Source organism: Euprymna scolopes, chromosome 38, assembly GCF_053919585.1.
Source record: "Euprymna scolopes isolate OS-2025 chromosome 38, ASM5391958v1, whole genome shotgun sequence".
NCBI lineage: Eukaryota > Metazoa > Mollusca > Cephalopoda > Sepiida > Sepiolidae > Euprymna > Euprymna scolopes.
Window position 1 is genome coordinate 43,460,745 of NC_136519.1, and position 21,409 is coordinate 43,482,153.

Genomic DNA, 21,409 nt, shown 5'->3' on the forward strand with positions numbered 1-21,409 from the left:
GTAACGTCATTATTTCAGCAGAGTTTGTATTCCGTAGGTCAGTCTCTTATTTAATTAATTGTTAGATGAATGTACAGAAAAGTTTACAAGAATAATCCTCCTCTTCCTATATTAAGATGCCTTTCTAAATTATAACGTTATTATGGTAGCATTCATTATTTGTATTCTATATATCATTTTTTTTAATTAAATGTTAAGGTGGAAATACAGAATAGTTAAAAATATATCCTCCTCATATTAAAAATGGCTTTCTAAATAAGGTTATTATTTCAGCATAGTCCGTATTCACCATGTCAATTCCCCTACCCCCTGTCTAAAAATATGTATAAAATAAAGTAAATATGAGATCGTAAAATTCTACAACCATTTCCGTGACTGATTCCATATCATCCCATCTCTCTTAAAAATAGATAAAAGATAAAGAAATATTGAGATCGGAGACTGCTTCAGCCATTTCCGGTACTGACTCCATATCAGCCCCCTCTCTTTAAAATAGAGATGAAATAAAGGAAATTTGAGATCACAAACTGACGCAGCCATTTCTGGGTCAGACTTCATACCTCCGCTCTCTCCTATAAATATATACGAAATAAAATAATTTTGAGATCGTAAACTGATTCAGCAATTTCCCAGACTAACACCATATCCCTAACTGTTAAAAATATATGTGAAATAAAGAAATGTTGATATTATAAACTGCTTAAGCCGTTTCCGGACCTTATTCCGTAATCCCCTCTCACTATAAAAATATATATGACGTAAATTATTTCTGAGATCATAAACTGCTTCAGCTATTTCCAGGACTTACTCCATATTAGCCCCCCTCCCTCTTAAAATAAATGCTGTTTCGGTTATTATGCATTTTAAAGGAGGAGGTTATGCCCAGTAGAAAACTATATTACGCTTACTTTGACTTTTGGATAGGATCTAAGTGTAGTATCTGTTCTGATGCATTATTTCAGCGAAATCATCTACTGGTCCCCTCTCAATGAACAGAAAAAAAGGTTCTGGTAATGCTGTGCTGACTGAACAGGCATTAATTCACCACACCCCAACCCCACCTTAAAATGAAGGGTTGGTAATCTCTAGCGGCCTCTAGATTACTTTTAAACGCAATATAATCGTGTCTGCCCCCTCTCCTATCATCATCAACACATGACATAACTTCCAGAAAATGACTCGGCAGTTTTTCGCAATATATGGTTTCATTATAAACTGTTTGTATTTTTAATATAGCTACTACACTGTAGAAACAGTTTATTTAAAATTCATGCTACTCAAAAAAATAAATATTTCAAAATGCAGTTAGCGAGTATGCATCATTTTCTTTACAATTGCCTAATAAAGAAAATGGATTAAGAAATTGATACTTCATGTTAAATAATGTTAAACAAAAATTGAGATAATGCATGTCAGTTTCTTATTTAATAAATTGTTAGATGAAAGTACAGAATAATTTAAATACCTTACCCTCTCCGATTAAGAATGGCTTTCTAAATAATAATGTTAATATTTCAGCACGGTCCGTATTCCGCCCTTCCTCCGCCTTAAAAATATGTATGAAATTAAGTAAATATGAGATCGTAAACAATATATATAGGTTTGTTTTCATATTTAAAAATTTCAAACCACAAGTGAAATGTATATATGATTTCATTTTATTTTGTTTTGTTTTTAATACAAAGGCATACAAATTAGTGCGTACCATCTGTTAGAATTGAAATAAAAACACCAGGTGTTGCTGCCTGATAAAAAACTTGAAGGAATGAACCGAATGTAGGTGCATGCGCATAAAAAACTAAAATGTCAGCTAATTCTTAATGAACTTTCTACATGTAAATTTGCCGATGTCTGTATGCGATATATATGCATGTAAGTAAAGACAGTATTCGCTATCAAACACCCTTAATGCATGAATATTATTTCCTGAGAATTTCAGTACAATGTGACCTAGATTTTATTAGTTTACTTGTTAGATATTTACACACACATACGTCTACTCTTTTATTTATGTAGAAGATAAATAAAATTAAATTAACATAATTCAGCAAACCACGGCATATATATTTTGTGCAAACATCGTCTTCTGCTTGTAGTCGATTAGAATTAGAACCAGAAGTTTGATCCTAATAAATTACTTAATGAGTATTTCTGCGGTTTAAATCCAGTTTTTCTGTAAGTCTCGCTCGGCAACGTCCGGTGAACACGCAAACACCCCGGATTATACCGAGTGAGCAAAAAATAGTCGAACAAGCAGACAATAAAAAATTGGAAGAAACAAGAAAAAGAAAACGAGAGTGGGTGTTTTTTTTTATTTTTCGACCTAACCCAATGTACTATAAACACTCCCGACCTCTCCGTATTAAGAACAGCTTGCGGAATAAAATATCCACACGTAGGAAGCTGTTCTAAACACGGGGATGTTGGGTATGTATACTACTCTAGGTAAAGGCGTAAAAATGCTTTCTTAGCCGTTTAAATGTATTAGGTAAAAAAAAAATAATAATTATAATTTTTAAGGGTTAAATGACGCAGTGTTATATCGTAAAAAAATACCAAACTAGCTTTCCATATAGAAACAAAACAAAAACTATATTTGTTCACTAATTCAAAACAAAACTTATACCCCCCCAACAAAAAGAACAGAAAAACAGTTGCCAATAAAAAATAAATTCAAGCAATACAATTTATGAGTCCACTTATGGTAGAGTGTTTGTGGTGACGAAAAATAATGAAATAAATAATAATATAGAAGGTACATTTACAACTAAATTCGTTCGCTGTTATTATATGTAAGTAACACATTGTCTATTAACTTAAATTGATGCCGACCGAATAAATATTTGTCGTAGAGACGCCATATTGTTATGTTGTGGAGTGTTCGTTTAGAACGATCTAATTCTGGAATAAAATTATTAGCGGGCAACAAATCAGGGCAGTGGACTTTCCCGAGGGAAACTTTATTATTCCTTTTAATCCTACTACAGAAAAATCAACGGTATATATGGTATGTATGGCTCAGTTACGGGCTGTGTAAGCGTAATATCTGTTGACTGTGTAGATTCCTTCCAATGTCGGATGGTGACGCTGGTAGGACTAAATATTTAGAGGGGTAAATAGGTAACCCTTCCGCTAAGGATATTGCAATTGTGATAGTCTTGCTCCTAGGTAGTAATGTAGTATCTATTATCACGATTTATATGTATGTAAAGGTGTTCGAAAGTTGTATAAGATAGTCCATACTAGCTTAGATGTATTTAATGTGTATGTCTCACCTGTTGTTGCAAACCTACGATACTTTGGTCCAAAGGTGAATTTCTGGAGTCATTTTCTAAATATCTGACCCTTTAATTGGATATCCTAATGGACGTACCGGTTCACAACTAGATTTTTAAGCTCAAATATACCCTATATTTATAGCATTTAAACTATGTTGCGATTGAGATAGTCTTGCTCCCAGGATATAATATAATGTTTTATTATCACGATTAATGCGTCTGCAAAAGGTGTTAGGTTAGGATTAGGGCTGTGGTCTGTCTCAGGCTTACTCTCATAAGATAGTGCCTATAAGGTTAGATATATTGAATTTATATGTGGCATCTGCTTTTGCAAACCTACGATACTTGGTTTCAGAGGGGAATATCTGCAGTAATTTTCTTGTATATGGAGATAAATATCCGAACCGTTTAATTGTACAACATAATTCAGGTGCCGGTTTTCAAATAGATTTTAAAGCCCAGGTATATCCTATATTTTTCGAATCTATAATATATATATATATATATATATATATATATATATTATATATATTATATATTTCCGAAAAGAAAAGAAAAAAACCGTTATTGGCTTTGTTCGCATCTTCTTATTAGCACGAGGAGTTCTGAAGTTCTCTAAAAGTTCAAATACATACAATTGATTTTTATAAAATAGGAACAATATAAATAACACAGTATATCATAAAGTTGTCCAGATTTAAACAATTTTACCTATATTCGCAGACTAGCCTGGGTGCCCAATATTGCTCAGATATTTGGAAGTGTATGTTGAGCAAAAAAAAAAAAAAAAAAAACACTGTTAGTAGGCAGGCAAGCTGAAACCCGTACCAAGACGGAGTAAAAGAACGTGAAAAAAAGTAATGTCTTCGCCCTTGCGTATATTGCCAAACAGGAAGTGCTGAAAGTTTAAGTTAAGTCTTGTCAATCCAAAAGAGGGGATACCTTTTGAAAATATAGGCGAAAAAAGCGACCTCTCCTTGGAGTAAAGTGCCCAGTTCTGGATGAAGGATAAGTGTTTTAGCCTGTGTTTGATATTTGCTATCCGGTTGGCGAGCTTCAAAATCAGACCGATCTCCTGAAAATTCGTCCCCTCTGTCGAAAAATATAGGCAGACATACATACATACATACATACATACATGCATACACACATACACATATTTAAACAGACAGATGAGATTTATATCATAGATGACCAGGACGCAATAATAAATCCAAAAGAATATAGTTAAATGAATATACTAGTGTTGGTATTAAACCCCCTGCAACGTCGGGTCTTCCTGCTAGTTATATAAAAGGAACTAATATCTTTCGACTTCCGGGTATATCAGCATGGAAGTGGCTTTCTTATTCCTTTTCTCATATTTTGAATATTGAATGTTAGGAGCCGCCATTTCCAGCAATCTCTCACTTTCCACTCACACCTCTAAATAAGTGTCTGCGTGGAATTCCACGTGTGCATGGGTGTGTGGACTGCTTCTGCTTTTGGGCACTGAGTTATAATTATTTGATTACGTACGCACAATTACGGGGGATAGATAACTATGAATACATAGACGGTTTTAAATACCCAAGAAACGTTGCAAAGCAAATTACCCAAAATGATTTATCTTGATAATATACATATATAAGCTTGTTTTCAAAAGCACGTAACTCACTTGAAGCAAGAAAACCAATTTGTGTTTTCGTCTACAACGCCATTGAAGAGGTTAGAGCTGTGCACTTATATAGTTCACGGCTACCAATTGTGAACAACGACTTATGAATTCTGATTGGGAAGTTTTATTTAATTTACTTTCAGGACTCCTGTGGCCTTGTTTCTTGTTGACTTGAAGGTGTCGGTTAATTTGCTTCTTTTCAGGCCTTCAAATTCTATTTAATATTTAACAGAAGAAGACGCGGAAAAATGATCGTGTTGCGTGAAAGTTCAGGACGACAGTTAGAACCAAACTAGGGACTAATCCAGTAGCATTTTTACTGATTTTAACATGTTAAATAATCAGCATATGTAGATTAATTTATATGGTAGACTGAAGGAGAGATAGAGAAGCACTCTTACAATATCACACACATCCTTAATTTTAACATCTTATAACATTTGAAATTAGTTGGGAAATATATCAGAACACAAAATTATAAAATTACTTACAATATTTATGATTGGCTGCAGGATGTATTTTTCAGTTATATTCTTTATATCTCTCTCGCTATTTATTTATCAATATATATATATATATACATATATATATATATATATATGTATATATGTCTGTGTGTATGTGGGTGTATGGGTGTGTGTGTGTTAAAGAGAAAAACACAGAGGAAGATAAAAAGATGGTCACATATATGTATATATAGACATATATATACACACACCTATATATATATATATATATATCACTCTATCAATATATCTATATCTCTCTTTCTCACTCTCTTTATATATATATATATATATATATATATATATATATATATATATATATATACATTTATATATATATAAGAGTGTGTGTTCGTTATATTTTCATTTAAAGGAAACGCTAATAACATTTTTTTGGTTCTGTTAAAAAGTAATATTAGATATAAAATTCAGTTTTTTGACACATGATTTTGCCATCGTTCTTTTGCTCTCTCTTGCTTTAGTAGCTGTACATTTTGTTCAATAACACGTTGGAAAAAGGTTTTGTTTTACGTCTTCATTTATTTACAACTCTACAATTTATTAAACAAATGGTATTTCCCTCATGGAGAAGATCATTTGTCTGGACAAATTTTACGAATCCTTGGCGGACCCTACGGCTAGCAAGCTTTGGAGATTGTGGTCTCGCAACTGTAATTACTTTTTATTAACTATTGCTTCGTTAAACACATATACACTCAAAATTCTCTATTAAACATCGGTGTTACCGTTGCTGACGTTATCGAGGGTTGTTCGGGATTTGAACACGCTGTTGAATTACTGAAGGATGTTTACGACAAGTGTTCAAGCGTTATTCATGCTGGGCATCTGCTTTCTACGCGTCTGTGTAGTGAGAATTGAGTGTGACTGCAGTCACGGAGGTGGGCTGCCTGTGCGAACTCGAAACCCGAGCGATGAGGGACGAGAAGGCCACGAATCAGCAGGTTCAATTTCGCATTATTTTGCATAAATGAGAAAATATAAAGCCTGGAATTAAGATGTTTGGGAGAGTCAAGCGGTTGAAATCTCGAGAACCCAATGGAACCTTATTAGAGCGAAGAGTGTCGCTGAGAATCGAGTCCAGGTTTGTTTTTTTCGATTAGAAGCTATTTCGGCGTTAAATATGGAACCAATGCGGCCGAGATGAAATGGGGCATTTTAAATGATTCGCGTCGAACCAGAACAATTAAAAGTCGTGTTAAAAATTGAAAATCGTTGTCGAAAGGAGAATTGAATGAGTCGTGTCCAACTGCGAAGGTTGAAAATAAGAAGAGAGTCGGACTTTTTTTTTTTGTCTTTTTGTTTGTTAATCCCAGTGGGGTTCGTTGCATTTCTTTACTTATCGTCGTCAAATGAACGTGTTGGAATGCAGTTCAGTCTACTTGTTTGCATTAAAGTCGTCGTTTTTAAATATGGAATTTGGAATGAATTGGCTTATATTTGTTAAAATGTCGTCGCTGTTAACAGAACTTAAAGATTCGATTCTGACCACCTGTGTGTATTAAAGTCGTCGTTTTCAACGAGGAATCTAGAGGGATATCCTGTTGTGTTGAAAAGAAAAATGTTATCGTTTTTAACCGACAAATATTTTACCCTAGTACAATTCGAGTCGGAGTTTATTGTTTGAAAAAAGTCATCGCTGTTAAAAGAACTTAAAATCTGATTCGGACGAAATTTAACATGACATCGTGTAGTGCTGAAAAGGAGAACAGAGGCGTTGTTTTTGAACGATACTTATTTAGGTGAGAATACAATTCCAGTCGATTTTGTTTTTGAAGAAAATGTAATCGCTGTTAAAAAGAATTACGCTGCGACTTAGTCGAATTGTATGTAAAGTCGTTTTAAATGAGAAATTTAAAAATTAACTTCTGTGTCTAGCCGTGTAGCCCTACTTTAACTAAGTAGTATCTGTCTTTGTCGGAGTGTCGACCGCTAGGTGTGTTAGCTGAGTGTTGAGCGCTAGCTGTGTATAGCGGAGTAGTGAGCGTTAGGTGTATCTAGCGGAGTGTTGAGCCCTAGCTGTGTCTAGCGAAGTGGTGAGTTCTAGCTGTGTCTAGCGGAGTGCTGTGCGCCAGCTGTGTGTAACAAACACGGATACTACTTCCCTACCCAGTTTATAACCACGAAATAAGGGGGTGTGTAGTGAAAATTGAGTGCGACTGCAGTCACGAGGTGGGCTGCATGTGCGAACTCGAAACCCGAGCGATGGGAGATGAGAAGGCGACGAATCCACAGGTTCAATTGCGCATTAATTTGCATAGGTGAGATAATATAAGGCCGGTAGTTAAGATGTTTGAGAGAGTCGAGCTGTTGAGTACTCGAGAACCGGATGGAACCTGGTTAGAGCGGAGAGTGTCGCTGAGAATCGAATCCAGGTTTTTTTTTCGATTAGAGTCTGCAACAAGAAAACGAGCCTGTTAACCAATACCCTCATGTCTTGAATCGACTTCCCGCTGTCTCTTACTTTAAAGACGTTACTTATACTACACACAGGGATTAATATGTCCGTGCTGCATTTATACGTGGTCCCTGGTCCTCAGTAATACGTTCTAGACTACTTTAAACTGACACGCTAACTCTCAAAAAGGACACTCAATGTGCTAGAACATTAGAACAAGCTCACTTTCGTGCTGAATCATACGCTTCCCCGGTTGGAACAGCTGCCCCTACTACTGCTACTAGAACTTATAATGTTCTACTGACCTTGCCGAGGAGGCCACTACTATTACTAAAATTTCTGATTCTACTGGCTCCCGTATGAGGTGTGATTTTCTAGGTGCCTTCCCATTACTAAAATTGTTGAATTAAAAGGGGAAAATGAACTGCTCTCATAGACGGCGGCAGTTCTGCTAACTTTATCAGTGCTCGTATTGTTAAAACAATAGAGTTGTCTACTTCAAAACGTAAGTTCCATTGCATCATCCGCCGTTTCCTTCAAACTATCTGAATATTGCTCTAAGAATATTTCCTTCAATGATTGCGAGTATAAAGAAATTGATTTTACAGTGCTTCCTGATTCCTTTATGGGTATTATACTCGGAGTGCCCCTTTTAACACAATTCCAAGGTATCACTATTTTTTGGTGCACCTACAATATTCTTAAAATCTGCGCTCTAAGCAAGATCATATGTGATCCCGTGAAACATTTTCGAAACTTGACCCCTGATTGCAAACCTGTTGCTACTAAATACCCAAATTACCGTGTGGATAATGCGCGATTCATTGGAAAGGAAATTCAACAACTGTTTGAGCATGCTGTAATTGAAACAAGTTATTCACCATGACGTGCTCAGATTGTTGTGACTTCGTCGCCTAATAAAAGAAACGATTGGTCGTTGATTTCTCCCAAAGTATAAACCATTTCACCTTACTCAATACATACTTTTTGTCCCAGATTGAAGATCTTGTGAACCAAATAGCACAATATCGTATATTAAGTACAATTGTCTTATCTAAAGCGTACTACCAGATTGAAATTTGTCCCTAAATTTGATCATAAATGGCCTTTCAAGCTAGAAATCGTATGTACAATACCAAACAAATACACATGGGTGTCACTAATGGAGTTCCGCTTTTCAACGATTTATGAATTCTTTCATTTCTGACCACAAATTATCTGACACTTTCTCATATATAGAGTATATTACTGTTTGCGGTAAAACGCGGAATTAGCATGGTGTTAATTTGGAGATTTTTAAGGGCTTCCTCAACATATAACTTCGTAATAAACCGAAAAAAATCAAAGCTTTCACTTTATTCCATCAATTTGCATGGACACCAAATTTGTAATGGGACTATTCAACACGATACTGAGCGTTTGAAACCTCTTTTGTAATTGCCCCCCCTTTCGATCCAGATTCGTTAAAGAGGTGTGTTCTCGTACTACGCGAAATGGATACCTTAGTATTCATACAAAATTCGTCCACCGCTCGAAAATAAACAATTTCACATCCCTCCTATAGTTATCAATTCCTTTGGAAAACTGATAAAAGACATTGCAGCATCGCAGAAATGGCTATCGTAGGCACTCTCTTACGGGCTGAGAGACATGTAGCGTTCTTTTCTCGATCGCTAAACCCATCTGAAATACGACTTTACATAGTCGAGAAAAAGGCTTATGCCATAACCGAGTGTGTCGGAAAATGGAGGTATCTCCTTGCTGGAAAGCATTTTACTATTGTCACAGATCAGCAAGCCGTATATTTTATGTTTAAACCAGCTAATCGAGGAAAAAAATGATTTAATTATTCGGTGGTAAATGGAACTTCTCCCGTTGTCATAAGACATGAAACACAGTCCCGGAAGTGAAAATATCGTTTCCGACATTATCGAGAGTGGGTGGTGCTGCTGCTTCCTTGGAGGGACTAAAGTTAATACACCCTTCATTAATAAATCCTGGAGTACAGCGCTTTCGGCATTTTGTAAGATCACGAAATATGCCATATTCAATTGATGAAGTCCGGCGTGTGGCATATGAATGTACGACTTGTACCAACATAAACCCTCAATTCTTCAATTCTACTAATAATACACTGATCCGTTCTACTGATCCCTTTCAGTGTATCTTCATAGATTACAAAGGACCTGTTCCGGTATATTCTATAGGATACCGTTACTTATTTACTGTCGTCGATGAATAGAGTCGATTTCCTTTTGCTTTCCCTTGTTGCAATTGCTCTTCGCAAATTGCAATCCAGTGCCTGACAAATATTTTTCCATATTCGGACTCCCCTCATGTATCCTTTCCGATCGAGGAACTTCGTTTATATCGAAAGAAGTCAACATTTTTTGACGCGAATGGAAATTGGATCCAGCAACACTACTGCATACAACTCAAGAGGCAACAGTGAATGCGAGCGTTACAATGCCATTATTTGGAACACTCTGTTATTAGCTCTGGAATCTAGACGATTACTCCTTAGCGCTTGACAGGATGTTCTACAGGATGTTTTAAACGCTATTTGCTCCTGCTATGCACTTCTATAAATGCCAATCCTCACGAACGCATGTTCACCTTTAAAAGGCGCTCTTCTACTGATACTGCTTTACCTGTTTGGCTATGTGGCCCTGGGGAGGTATTATTAAACCGGTTTGGTAACAGGTGCGCATATGACACGATTGTCGAGGTAGTGGAACTCCTAGAATCTAACCCTGCAAATGCAAGAATACGAAATAATGATGGCCGGGAAGATTCAGTAACGCTTAGACATCTAGCTCGCTTTCCACGCTCTGATAGACCTCGAAATACTGCTAAAAGTATTCAACTCGACATTGCAAATGCAGATCCGTTAATACTAAACCTAATACAGAAAATGAATTTTACTATAATAGTCGGAGCCCTGAGAACCAACCTCCCCAAAGGGCATTCGAATAGCGAACTACCTCCACACCGATCGAACAGAATTCGCAGAGCAGTTCAGCGATTGGATTTATAAAAATAATAATAATAATAATAATAATAATAATAATAATAATAATAATAATAATAATAAATATTTATAATCTATTTTACAAGTGGGGGAGATTGTTATATTTTCATTTAAAGGAAACGCTAATGGAAATTATTTTGTTCTTATCGTTTTAAAAAATATATATTAGATATGCAAATTCAGTTTTCGCCACGCGTTCCTTTTTTCTTTAAAAGACTGAGTTCTTTCTCCCTTGCTTTAATAGCTGTGTGTTTAGTTCAATAAAGCTTTGGAAAAGGTTTTGTTTTACGGCTTCATGTATTTACAACTCTACAATGCGTGTGTATATGTGTTTGTTTCTCTGTGTTACGGCATTTAAAAATAAATGTTAAAATTTCAATGATATTTCTCGTGGTTGAGATTGGACTTAAGGTTAGTTACTTGCTAATGAAGCCAGAGATGGCTTCGTGGCCGGGTTTTAACCCCGCGCGCGGTAAATATTGTATACCGCTATACTGATGATTTCCGAAAGGATGAAACACTAGGGTCTGTAGATATCAAAATTATGATTGTAATAATTATATCAGCCCCTTTAAGAAACTCGGTTTCTTACTGTAGATCATTTTAATTTGTATATAGATAGTCAAACGCCTAAGCTCGCGTGCATAAATCATTAGATTAACGGACGAATGTTGCAACAGTTATGAAATAAATGTTAAGATTTCAACTATACTTCTCACGGTCGAGGTTTGCCTGGAGGCCAATTCCCTGCTAATAGAAATTGTTTCGTCGTTGAGTTCGAATTTCCCAACCTACACGGATGATTCCTAAAATATGAAACATTAGGGTCTGCACGTATTAATTTTATTATTCTAATACTTATATATATATATATATATATATATATATATATATATATATATATATATGTATATATACATATATAGTGTTAAATAGTGTGATCAAGATAAAAATAAAATATAATCTTGAATCAATAATCTAGCAATATACAGAAACCTTTACAAGGATATGTGAAGCAAATAATATAAAAAAACAATTTATAACAATTAAAAGTTAAACGAAATACATTCGATGATCACATAACCAAGAAAAACATGTAAATTTCAAACGTTTCTGTATTACTTGGAGCATCAAATAGATTTTATTTTACGTTTAATATATACAAACGCAAACGCCAAGTACAATAACTCGTTTAATACACGAAGGGCTAAATTTCTACATACTAAATGTTGAAATAAATTCATTAGAAACCAAGTGTTTATTCATGAGCGAAACTTTAGCTGGTTCGTTTACTATTTTTGATTATTAAATTATTTAAGGTTACTGGAACATAAAATTTAATACATTGTTATCCATATGACTTACATAATGGACACGCTCTGGTGTGCCTAGGATATCCTTAAAGAAGATACTAAAAATTCCTGTATGTGCTTTCGAGACGCGCGTACAGCATCGCATTCATATTTAACGGCTACTTACCCCCAATACTTACCACTAATACTTATAAATTATATATTAATTATAATAAATATTATTAATTATTATAAATAATTATCTTTGAGTATATGTGTGATAAATGTTTACACAATAGTGTCTGCTCACATGTTTTGTCAGCGTTGACGTCTGTGGAGATTTTTATGTTTACAATGTTGAATGACTTGTCTACTCAATTAAGACAGATCATGGAGAGATGTTTTGTCAATATGCTCTCCTTGTATATTAGTTTTGTCAATATGTTCTCCTTGTATATTATCTAATACAGAGTGATGGGCAAAATACTCGCATCCTCAATGATGAAAATATTTAGAACATTTTCTCGATCTCTTTCTGAAAACTTGTCCTGAATTATTCTCATCTAATTTTCAGTTCCGCTGAGATCTTCATCACAGAAAGTCAACAAATGGTGTGTTAACTGTAATATTGGGGAGGGTATGTGGTTCTATTATACCTTCTCTATTATATAGAAGGAACTTTGCTGTGTGTGTGATTTCCTTCTCTCTGCATTCGAAAACGCGTGAGCCAACTTTTATCAAATCTCACACAAATTGTATCCATGTATCTCGAAGTTTCTTAGATGGAATTTGATCGAAATGCTTTCAATAAATACCGATAGTCAAAACATTTGGGTGAAAGAACGAACAGACGATGTTGGCTTAATTAAACAACATATACAGCCTAATATCAGAAGTGCACTTGTGAAATTTTATTGACTAGGCCTATGAAGTTTACAGTAGGTAATATGATAATAAAGCGTATCATCCGAAATGCACTCTTCTTAAAGAGCATACTTGAATCATGATATTTGACTGCTTTTAAAACTTTAATGCAACATATTATAGCTAGAATAACTATATAAAATACAACATTAGGTTGTCTACAGACCAATATAGATTACAATGTATTGTGGAATAATTACTGCGGGGAGGCGTGTGAAACGTCTTTATGGACACTCCGACTGGTCCTTAACTAGAGCAGGCAATCAATCAATTTTATTGAAATATGGGCGATTTCACCGATTTCGATCACAAAAAAAATAATATAGTTGTGGAACAATTCATAATCCTGCAACTTGAGCAACGTCGCTTCTACATGCTAGTATATATATATATATATATATATATATATATATATATATATATATATATATATACAAATTATTGTATAGTATTGATATTTAGACTGTTTCAAACGTATCGCTTCTATTTTATTCTGCCCGAGGTAATCAAAGAAGATTGCAATTTGCATCGTTATTATGAGAGTAATTCTAAGAAAGTAACTCCTTTAATAGACGTGCGTCAGATACAGGAGTTCCTCATTGAATTTCTGGCGAATGTACATTAGAAATTGTAGTCACAATAGTCCAGTCGTCTTTATCGTACTGCCCTCATATACGTAGTTCTTCAACTTAAAAAAAAATGATTTACATTTAAAACAACATTCGTGTAAAAAAGAGCGCTTTGCCAATATTTCATCGTTGTCAAAAGTGCTTTCAGAATTGTGGTGGCTATGTGGAAACATGAATTCTGGAGCAATAAATTCGCTCATTTTCATGGCTTTTTTTTCCATCGTCGAAGCTTTTGAAGTTGTTATGGCAAAAGTACAGGAGGCTTTACTTTTGAAACGCCCTTTGTATATATTGTTGTGTAAATAGGCTCGGACATATTTGTGCAGTTTTCCATTATTTTACTATTAGTTTGATCGTAATTCTTCTTAACATAATTTATGTATGAACACCTTCTCTCTCTCTTCGATTTTTTAAAATTTTTACATAAAGCAAAATGTTCATTCGTTTTTTTTTTGTTTTTGCTTTTTCTTTATTTATCCCTTAAATCACTCGCGACATTTTCCTCTACTTAACATTAAAAGAAATGTCATTTCGCAAGAATATGTTGCCTCGCAAATGTTGGAAGCTAAATTTATTGTATAAAGCGTTCCACGAGTATTGGATTCGTTTTTTTGTGTGTTGATTAAATGTTTGTTATGAACAAAGTCCAATAATAAAACATTCCCTTGATTTTAAAAAAAAATCAAATATTGACCGTTAATATCGACTAAAAGTCCGGAAAAATCGCTTTCCCCTCCATTAATATGTTTTCAAAAAGACATCTTTCATTGTAAATTTCCAACGAGAAAGAATAATGGGAATATTGATTTTTTACAATGTTTTAACGGAAATATTTATTGCTAAAAATTATATATATATATATATATATATATATATATATATATATATATATATATATATATATATATATATAGCGTATGCATACATCAATATTTGTTTGCATGTGTGTATGTATTCATGCATGGATGTATATATATATATATATATATATATATATATATATATATATATATATATATAAGTACACATATGCACACTTATATATATATATACAACCACACACACACACACACACACACATATATATATATATATATATATATATATATATATATATATATATATATATACAGGGTGTCCATAAAGTCCGTATGCACGTAAAAAAAACTTTATTTGTAGTTGCGATAGAAATAATCTGTAAAATGGATTTGAAAGAAGTAAATCTATTTTTTAAGCTTTCATTGAAATATTATTTAACTTTCCACATGCCCTCCATCATTAGCAATACAAATGGTAATACGATTATGCAGTTCACGAAAAACATTTGCCAAATTATTTATAGTAATGCCTGAAATCACATTAGTCATTCCAACTTTCAAATCTTCCAATGAACTAGGTTTGGTTGCATACACAATTGTTTTCACATGTCCCCATAAAAAAATCTAATGGAGTCAAATCTGCCGAACGTGGAGGCTAATGAAATGGTCCACCCCTTCCGATCCATCTTTTAGGAAATTCCTGATTTAGAAACTGTCTAACACGCCGAGCAAAGTGACAAGGAGCTACATCTTGTTGAAACACTGTATCATCTTTCAAGTTTAATTGTTTAAGTTGCGGAATAAAGTAATTCTGCAACATATCTAAGTAGTTGTCTCTGTTAATAACACGATTTTACAAAAAAATATTGCCCTATGATTCAATTTATTCCCGAAGCACACCACACATTAACTTTCAGAGAGTCGCTTTCATGTTCGACAATTTCATTTGGGGTTTCAGATCCCCAAATTCAGCAATTATGCCTGTTGACTTTGCCACTAATGTGAAATGTTGCTTCATCAGAAAACAGGAAATTACTCACAAATGCACCATCATTGAAAAGTTTTCATTGAACTTGTGGCAGAAAGTTAGCCGTGGATAATACTCCTCTTCTAACAACTGTTGATGTAATTGAATTTTGTAAGCTTTCATATAAAGTTTTGCACGCAGAATCTTATGCACAGTAAACTTTGGCAGCCCGAGCACCAATGATGCGCGCCTCACAGACTTTCTTGGACTTCCAGTAAAGGATTCTTCTATGGAAGCAACACTTTCGTCACTGACACGTGGCCTTCCAGACCGTGGTTTATTACGGACAGAGCCTGTCTCTTTAGATTTTTTTCATCCATTTAAAAATGGTGTTCCTATGAGGCGCTTTTTTTATTGTATTAAATTCTAAACTTTGTACAGCAATAGTAGACTTCAATTCAGCCAACCAAAGGAAATAGTTTACTCTTTCATAAATTGAAGCCATGGGTTCAAATTTATTCTGAAAAACAAAAGAAAATATGTTTTACTTACTTTTTACTTATCTAAAAATTGTTACAAATTTTGTCGTGAAAAATTATTCAATAACTACACTTAAAACTAGATGCATGGAACGTTATAACATTATCTACATATTAATTCTATCGCAAATATGAATAAAGTTATAATGTTTTTTAATGTGCAGACGAACTTCATGGCCACCCTGCATATATATATATATATATATATATGCATATATATGCATATATATATGCATATATATATGTGTGTGTATATATATATATATATATATATATATATATATATATATATATATATATATATATATATAGTTTTTTGTACGTATTTGCAGCATTAAGTTCCCGGCAGTTTTAATAAATGATACTGGTTATATCATTCAAAACGCGTTTTTATCATTGGCGTTCTCATTTATAGAAACGCTTTTTTTTTAAAGAGAGCAAATTCGTATACATTCTGCAGGTCAGTCGGGAATAGGTTAATGAGCATATGTGGTTATCGAGAAAATGGTGTAATGATCAGTAGGAGCATTAACAGAGTATAACTTTATTATTAAATGCGACTCTTCAACAAGACTTTGTATATATTTCACCTGAAGGCAACCATGTAATAAAATGCAAAGATGTCCGCGCAACAGTGTTCGCTAAACGGGCTGTTCTTGAAAAGAAACTTCATGCATTACATTTTCGTGTAGTTTTAATAACAGATGACGTTCGCTTATTGGCAGTGGTTGATAAAGTGAGTGTGTGTTACGAACGTTTTCCAGGGGGGTCTTATTGTGAAACTCAGTCAAGCACTGAACATGGGGATAAATTCAAAACAGAGAGAGACGTGTAACATCTCTCCTGCGAGAAATATATCGTAAGAATAAGAACACTGATATCACCTGTAAGGTTTAGAATCAAGTTTTCAACCCTGTTACGACAGGAAAGGGTGCTTCCGGCACTGCCCCTAAACAGTACTACCTTTAAATGCCTATTTAGACCTTACAATTGTAGAGGATTTACTTCTAGAGCGGTAGAATTATATCTCAAGTTGTTACTTTAACTTGATAACAGACCTAATGTAAGGTCAAGAGCTAAGATGGGTTCAAGAAGTGTGTGAAAGCAAGAGGCACCTCGGAGGCGAAAATCATTCGTTTGAATTACACCCTAGTGTGGCTCAAAGAGTTAGTAGTGAGAAAATATACTTACTTTCGGAAGCATCAAAATTGATAAGCACTGATGGTTAATGTGAGAAACACATATGCGAGTTAATAAGAGTATAATTACTGTGACTCTAATAATGAACTAATGTGTAGAAGTAAAAACAATGATCCGAGGCATTAAGTTCGTTTGTGTTCTTATGACGTCATCTTTAAAAAGTATTTAACCACATTGCATTGGGAGAAGACTGCTTTATAATCAGCAGGGAAACAGTCATACAAAAGTGTTAGCCAGTTAGCGAATTCGCATGAGGAAGTCAGGTCAATAGAAATTTTGTTTGGCGCTTGTCACATCGAGGGGAAATGATATACACTAGATTTTAAATTGGTTTGTATTCTATCAGAGTAAGAAATGGTTCTCAGTGTTAAGTACGTCATTGTGTTGTCATAGTTGTTTTAAACAGAAAAAGATCTTCATGGGGATGTATACACACAAACACACACACTTACATAAACACCCCCCATATATATATATATATATATATATATATATATATATATATATATATATATATATATACACCAAGTTAAATGTATTCAGGAGGGAAACTCGTGAATTAAACTAATTTCTTCCCTTTATATATTTCGTTCACAACAGACCTTGCTTTGGCACCATCTCGTCACTCTTCCATGGATAACTCAACTACGTTTATCCGCCTTCGACATATTTGGATGCTATAACCACACTACCCCCCCGTCTTTCTTTTTCTTATTCCCCTTCTTTTTCTTTATCGATTTTCTTCTCTTAAGCTTTGCCGTTTTTTCCGCTGCTGATTTTAATGTATGGTGTCGAAACTGTCACTTAACCTTCGCCTCCTTCCTCTTGATATTAACGTTTATTTTTTTATTTTTTTACTAAGGTGACGACCAGGCTTCTTCAATAGAACACAGAGTTTATTACGTCGCTTGACGAAGACTTGTTGGTCCTGACGGACTACTTCTCTGAAACACTAGCATGTTCAATGTACCTATTTACTATGCCTCCCCACGGGACAGAGTTAGACACCAGGGTAGTTTTTTAACGTGGAGAAAAGGTACAAAAATAAAAATTGTCTCAGTCGTGAAGGATTTCTCCGCCACCGAAAGAGAACAAGAAATGGAAGTGCAGCATCTGAAGAACAGATACTACACTTTGATCTTGACCAAAAGGCCAAGAATGTAGCGACTATGTAATATTTACTAATTTGTCCGGCTTTTCAAAAATCAAATTGCAGGTAAATACAATGTTTTGAAAACAATATAAATTATAAACGGCTGTTGCAATTCGGCAAAATTAATTTACAACTATAAAAATGGAGGAGTATTTGAAATGGTGGAGCATTTGAAAATGGTGGAGTATTTGAAATGGTGGAGTATTTGAAATGGTGGAGTATTTGAAATGAAAATTTTAGGGAACATAATAAGTAGGAAATTATTGAAATTTACCTATGAAAAGAAAAAAAAAACTATTTACTAAACAGCACCAAACGCAATAATAAAATTATTATTATTATTATTATTATTATTATTATTATTATTATTAATAATAATAATAATAATAATAATAATAATAATAATAATAATAATAATACCAACAAAAGAAAATAGAAGAAAAAAAAGAGACGGTTCATTATAACTAATTACATGTGCATCCCTTAACATATCATCAATACATACATTGATCTTTCAAATCTATTCTGTTATCTCTGTTGAAAATGAACAACTAATAATATACGACTAAACCTAGAAAACGAATAAAATTTCTCCGAACGCAAGTGTCTCAGCAACTTCATCCTCCGCCATATTGGCAAATTGTGGAATAATCTCTTGCAAGATAATATTGAAATAAAATCAGCGCATGCGTATTGAAGGGTTTAGATTCGGTCTGATAAGAATGAATTGCTGACCGGTGTTGCCAACGTTGCCAGTGAACTAAGAATAATTCCCATTGACCCTACTCTTATAGTATTCAAGTGTGGAATACTTTTATTTATAGATCAGTCAATTTGAATTAATCAGCTACCCATGCAGCAGTAATTGAAGAGATCTTCACACCTCGCCTACCATTGAATAACCAATGAAATCGATCATAACCATCCCTTTATGCTTATATCTCTCTCTCTCTCTCTCTCTCTCTCTATATATATATATATATATATATCTATATATATATATATATATATATATATATATATATATATATATATATATATAGAAATATATAGAAATATACATATAATTAATAATATATATGTGTGTGTGTGGGGGTGGTGTGGGGGTGTTTGTGTGAATTTGATATACAGGGAGGCAGACATAAACAGAGGCTTTAGAGATGCCGGTAAAGAGAACAATTATAGACTCTTTTTTCAATCAGAAAATGATTGGACTTATGTTGTTCTGATCTTCCTTAAGGCTTATATAGATAAAATTTGCATTTTCATGTTTACTTTCTCTTAATTAGTTAACACTTTACTGTGAATCCTTACCACTACACACACACACACACACACGCACACACACACACACACACACACATATATATATATATGTATACTAGCATTTCAGCTCGGCGTTGCTCGGGTGTTTGGAAGTGTGTGTTGAGCAAAAGAAGTGGTAGTAGGAATGTAGGAGGCTCGAATCCGTACCGCGAAGGAGGAAAAGAACGGAAAAAACCGTAACGTCTTTGCTGTTACGACCACCGCCAAACCGGAAGTGATGTAGGTTAGAATTAAGGCTAGACAATCGAAAACAGGGGATTGCTTTCGAAAATATCGGCGAAAAAAGCGAATCTTCCTGTTGAAATGTGTCCAGTTGAGCGTGAGAAAATTAATATTTTTGCCAATTTTTCGATATTTGTCGTCTGAAAGGTCGAGCTTTACAGCAATACTGATCTTGCGAAAATCCGTTCCCTCTTTCAAAAGTTTAAGCAGACATCCAAACATACATTTACATATTCGTAGCCTAATTTTTCGACCCAAACCGATTAAAAAGGTTGCTCTGTCTCTGAATAAACATTATGTAAAATTTCAAATGCTTAGATGAAAAAATGTCTGAGTAATTTGGTAGAGACCGCAGAGGTAATTTTTTTTAAACTTTGACCCCTATTCTGACCCCTTAATATTTATTGTTTTGGGCTCAAATCAAATTATTAAGTCAGATCCATGTCCATGGATCCTACATTAAAAATTTCAAGTGTTTATACCCAAAATAGTTGGAGGAGTTTAGTAGAGTTCTCAAAGGTGAAATCGTTGGATTTTTACCCTTGAGCAGCCAAATATCTGTCCAAAAATAGATTACAAAGATTTTCCAAAACATCAGTACCATACATGGCAAATTTCGAATCCGTAGACTGAAAATTGAGAGAGTTATTGCGTGAGGAAACGTACACAGATAGACACACAGACAGACACACAGACAGACGAACACTTTCACTTTTATACATGTACTAGCATGGGTGTCCGGCGTTGCCCGGGTATTTGGAGATGCATGTTCTGCAAAAAAAAAAAAGCGGTCATCAAATTTCGAGTCTGTAGACTAAAAATTGAAAGAGTTATTGTGTAGGGAAATATATCCACAGAAACACACACAGAGACAGACACTTTCACTTTATATATATATATATATATATATATATATATATATATATATATATATATATATATATATATATATATATATGATGGGTAGATATATAGTTGGTTGGTTGTTTTTGTTTTACGGCATATCAACCCTTTTCAGGTTATTTAATGCCGAATCCAAAGATTTTGAAAAAAAAAATTTTTTTAATAGAATATATTTGTTGTTTTCAAGTTGGTTTCTATTTAACCAATAGTTTGGACCCTAAAAGTTACTACCACTCCTGGTCAGAGTGGACCTGGGAGCAATGTCAATAAAAGGGTGGATTCACACTCCCCAAAGCCCGCAAGCTGGGGCCTCACACCTGGATATAGTTTAAGGTCATATCCAGGACCAGTAGATATATAGATAGTTACATATGATTCATTCATCACGTTGTAATTTTAACCACTTAAAACGACGCTACTAACAACCTCATGAAATATATACGGCGATTAACAAGTAATATAGAAAGCCAGAAAAATAAACACGTTGGTGTCTCGAAAATCCTGAAAAATGAAATTAACAATTCTACCTGTGTTACCCTTTCCAATTA

At 34.1% G+C, this 21,409-nt stretch overlaps 1 pseudogene; it reads right to left on the bottom strand.

The window, feature by feature from the left end:
- Nucleotides 1-18,288: 18,288 nt before the first annotated feature.
- On the bottom strand, nt 18,289-18,421 carry LOC145263468 (U2 spliceosomal RNA; annotated as a pseudogene).
- Nucleotides 18,422-21,409: the final 2,988 nt, after the last annotated feature.